Consider the following 5079-nt stretch of genomic DNA (forward strand, 5'->3'; position numbering starts at 1 on the left):
TTATATTACAAAAGTTTTGAATTTCATCAAATACTTTTTCTGCATCTATTGAAATGATCACATGATTTTAAAATTCATCATTCTGTTAGTGTGATCTATCACATTAATTGATTTGCATATGTTGAGCCATCCTTGCATCCCAGGGATATATCTCATTTGGTCTTAGTGTGTGATCCTTACATTTCTAAGAATCTACCCATTTCTTAAAGATTATCCAATTTGTTGATATATACTTGTTAATAACTATCTTTTATGATTCTTCCTATCTCTTTGTATCAGTTGTAATGTCTCCTCTTTAATTTCTGACATTATTTGAGATTCCTCTGTTTTTGCTAGTCTATCTAAGGGTTTGTCAATTTTATCTTGTTAAAAGATCAACTCAATTTGATTGGTATTTTTCTACAATTTTTCTTTTTCTTTTTTTCCTTTTTTTTTTTTTTTTTTTTTTTTGAGGCAGGGTTTTTTTTTTTTTTTTTTTTTTTTTTTTTTTAGAAAAAAACGCAGAGCTTTATTATTTTCAACACTAATGGCAGCGGTCTTCATAGGACAGGAGAGTGAGTTCTGTCGATGGATAGACAGTCCCTACTTGCCGGCAATGAGCGAGTTCCGCAGGACCACGACGACCGAGTCCTGGGGCAGGAACATCTTGGAGATGTAGCGGTCTTTGTTGACTGGCTTGGATTTCTTCTTTCCCTTGCCGCTCTTAGGGACTTCAGTCCACATCTCCTTCACGTTCTCCAGCACTATGTTGCAGTGCCTATGGAAGGCCTTCACCCGGCCCAGGAATTTCTTATTGTTGCGACAGTTGATGAGCACTTGGGTGTTATTCTTGACTGACTGCGTGAGCACAGAGAGTGGACCCATGTGAAATTCCTCCTCCTCTGGCTTCTGCAGCTCCTCTGGGGTCATCTCACTCTTGGGCTTGTTGAGGAGGCTCATGATGGTCACTAAGCTCTCAGTTCACTCCCGTTTCCTCCGCGTTGCTGCTGCCTGAGGAGGGGGCAAGGTCTCTCTCTGATCCAGGCTGGAGTGCAGTGGCACGAGCACAGCTCATTGCAGCCTTGACATCCCAGGCTGAAATGATCTTCCCACCTCAGCCTCATAACTAGCCGGGATCACAGGCAGATGACACCATGCCTGGCTAATTACATTTTTTTTTTTTTTTTTTTGTAGAAACAGAGTCTTGCCATGTTGCCCAGGCTGGTCTCAGACTCGTGAGCTCAGGTTATCCTCCTGCCTCAACTTCCCAAAGTGCTGAGTTTACAGGTGTGAGTTGCCTTGCCTGACCTCTATTCTTTATTGTGTTCAATTCTGGTCTAATCTTTAAGGTTTTCTTCCTTCTGCTAACTTTGGGTTTAGTTTGCTCTTTTTTTCTTGTAATGTCTTTGTCTGGCTTTGGTATCAGAGCAGTGCTGGATTCATGGAATGTGATGAAGGTTATTCCTTCCTATAGAATTTAAATGTTTTGTAGAATTCACTAGCAAAACTATCTGGACCTGTGGTCCTGTGGTTTTGGGTTTTTTGTTTTGGGTTGTTTTATGTTTGTTTGTTTGTTTTGGTGGTGAGGTTAGGAAGGTTTTAAAGTACAAATTCTCTTTCTTTAATATGTACAGGGATATTCAGATCATCTTATCTATTTCTTCTTAGGAAGCATTGGTCGTTTGTAACTTTTGAGAAATCCTAACCCATTTCCTCTAACTTGCCAGAATTATTGGCATAAAACTGCTAATAATATTAGCTTATTTTCCTTTTGATATTTGTGGAATATGTAGTGCTGTCATTCTCTTATTCCTGATACTGGTAATTTGTGCCTTTTATTCTTTCTTTGTATGCTCTATTTTAGATAGTTTCTATTGCAGTACATTCAAGGTCATAAATCGTTTCTCTTTTCTTTTACTATGTCTAATCTACCATTAATTTCAGACATTGTTGTTTTCAGCTCTAGTAGTTTGATTTGGTTCTTTGAAAATATATACATATCCCTTCTATGTCTTCGTCTAACTTTTAGAAGAAACGGGATATAGCTTTAAAAAAGTGTTTTAATGTCCTTGTATTATAATTCTATCATCTATGTCACTTCTGAATCAGTTTCAATTACTTAATTTTTTTCATTCCTAATTATTTGTTATATTTTCTTGCTTTTTGACATACCCAGTCATATTTGTTTCAATTTCAGGCATCTTGAATTTTACTTAGCTGGGTGCTGGATGTTTTTGTATACCTATAGACCTTCGTAAGCTTTTTTCCTTCCCTGGGGTATGGTTACATCATTTGGAAACAGTTTGATCCTGGAGGACTCATATGGTTAGGCTTCGTGTCCCCACCTGAATCTCATCTTGAATTGTAATTCCCATAATCCCCACGTGCCAAGGGAGAGACCAGGTGAAAGCAATTGAACTGTGGGGTGGTTTCCTCCATGCTGTTCTCGTGACAGTGAGTGAGTTCTCATGAGATCTAATCATTTTATAAATGTTTGGTAGTTCTTTCTGCGTTCCTTCTTCTTCCTGCCACCTTGTGACGAAGGTGCTTTGCTTCCCCTTCACCTTCCACCATGATTGTAAGGTTCCTGAGGCCTCGCCAGCCATGCTGAACTGTGAGTCAATTAAACCTCTTTCCTTTATAAGTCACTTTTATAAGTTCTTTATAGCAGTGTGAAATTCTCTAATATAAGGACTTAACTTTTAAAATTTGTTAAGTGGGACCAAATCTGTGCTTAATTGAGAGCTAATTTCTGGTCTTGTGAGAATACTGACTAATGTTCCTTCTAATCCTTTCAAATGGTTCATTCCTGGGCCATAGGTTGTTTCATTACATGTGCTTCTCAGTACTTTGCTAAATATTCAAGAGTGTTCTACGGTAGTTCTCTGTAGTCCTTTTGGTCTGATTCTCTGTTCTGTGAACTCAGGTGGCTTTGGTCTTCCCAACTTTCAACTCTGTCTCAACTCAGAGAGCCTACTGAGTTCTGCTTAGGTTTTACCTTCCTGCACTGCAGACCTGAAACTCTCTTAAGCTATTAGGCTGGGCAATCATAGGACTCACCTTGCTTGTTTCTTATCTTTTAATGATCAGTATTCTTTGTTGTCCATTGCCCAGCAAAGTGAAACTATGATCTCACATGTTTTGTCCAGTTTTTTGTTTGTTTGTTTGTTTTTTGTTGTTGTTCTTATAGGTGGCTGGGTAAATCCAGCCCATACCCTTCCATCTTGGTTGGGAACAGGGGTTCTCCTTCCTTCTTGCAACAAACATTTATGTACCAAACAATGTGATTTTCCTTAGAACATTATAATATCACTTTTGCAGTGGTTGAAAGAAAAATATTATTGTTGATAGAGTGGGCCAATAGTATGCACAATCAGCTATTGTGATCTGGTAGTAATACCAAAAATCCTTTTAAAAATAAAGAAATCAGAGCTTAGTTATCTATAATGTTGATTCTAAAAGGTTATGACTCTTCATGGAACATAACCCAGGCTCCATCTTACATTTCTTCATATACTAGCTGTGGGACAGTGTGTTACACTAGCTGTGGGACACAGGTCTTCAGGCCTTCATTTTTTCATCTAGAAAATGGGGATAATTATAGCAACTCCTCATAGGGTTCATAGGAATAAATGAAATAGTATCCGCAGTACTATTAGATTCAGGCCTAATGCAGAGTAAGTGCTCAAAAAGATTAGAAAATATTTAACATATCTTTTTCTTTTTAAGTAATAAAAAGTTACCTTCTTTAAACTTATGGGGTACTGCCTGCTATATGGGGTACTGCCTGATACACACACACACACACACACACACAAACACACACAATTATTGAATGTCCAAAATGGTCTACATTCACTTTATCTTTAGCCCTCACCCTTCAAGATTACACACACACACACACGCGCGCGCGCGCACACACACACACACCCTCTTCTTTTCTTTTATGTAGACTTAAGAGTAACTGTGGCCGGGCGCGGTAGACCACGCCTGTAATCCCAGCACTTTGGGAGGCCAAGGCGAGCAGATCAGGATGTCAGGAGATCAAGACCATCCTGGCTAACATGGTGAAACCCTGTCTCTACTAAAATATAAAAAATTAGCTGGGCGTGGTGGTGCATGCCTGTGGTCCCAGCTACTCAGGAGGCTGAGGCAGGAGAATTGCTTGAACCCAAGAGGCAGAGGCTGCAGTGAGCTGAGATCACACCACTGCACTCCAGCCTGGCAACAGAGCGAGACTCAATTTAAAAAAAAAAAAAAAAGAGTAACTGCTTTGTTTAGTTTATCATAATAGTGATATTTTAGTTGTAGGCATCCAATTTCAGAGTTGGACATGCACTTAGTGACCATCTTATCTAATTACTGCTTTGAATGAAATTGCAATTTGGAGAAAGCAAGTGACCCGCCCAAAGTTATAGAGTTGGTTGCTGATGAAAGTGGGTATCCAAATTTTCCATCCAGGTGCTCTTTCCACAAAACAGTGTTACCTCTCTTTCTCATTCTCTAGGCATCTTTCAGTTCTGGCAAATACTTTGATTGACCAATAGGAATTTCACAGAATATCATATGTGCTTTATACAAGAGTTCTGTACCAGATTTAAAAACTTATTTCTCGCGTGTGTGTGTGTGTGTGTGTGTGTTGTGGAGATGGTGGGAGTGGGGGAAATGGGAAAATCTAACCAGATGCAATGTGAACCAAATTAGTTGTTACAAAAGAAGATCATAGACTGGCAGACATAAAAGATTCCCGAGTCCATCTCACTCATTTTATAGCTAATAAAATTGTGAATTTGGAAATTTAAGTGACTTGTCTTAGTTTGGAATTTGAGTAAGCTAAATTTTGGTCTGAAATACTTTCCATTAAACACACTGTCTTTTGTTTTTAAATAGTGTGTAACTTCTTCTCGGATAGTTAACATGGATGATTATAATAATGTGTGGTCACTATGTCAAAATTTCTATAATTTCTTAAAAGAAATTCTTTGAGAAGTTTAGATCGCCACATAATTTTAACTATTAACACTATTAGTTATTTATACTTTTTTCCCCTTTACATTTAACATACATCAAGAACAACAAAAATAGTTCTTAAGCTTAAGT

The 5079-nt window shown here is 38.2% G+C and overlaps 1 pseudogene across 1 annotated transcript; it reads right to left on the reverse strand.

Annotated features, from left to right (window-relative positions):
* Positions 1-415: 415 nt before the first annotated feature.
* LOC100998604 lies at positions 416-1102 on the reverse strand (annotated as a pseudogene). Its single transcript, XR_002518711.2, has one exon. The product of XR_002518711.2 is annotated as a small nuclear ribonucleoprotein Sm D2 pseudogene (transcript).
* Between the last annotated feature and the right edge of the window lie 3977 nt (positions 1103-5079).

The sequence above is a fragment of the Papio anubis genome, chromosome 19, assembly GCF_008728515.1.
Source record: "Papio anubis isolate 15944 chromosome 19, Panubis1.0, whole genome shotgun sequence".
NCBI classification, from domain to species: Eukaryota; Metazoa; Chordata; class Mammalia; order Primates; family Cercopithecidae; genus Papio; species Papio anubis.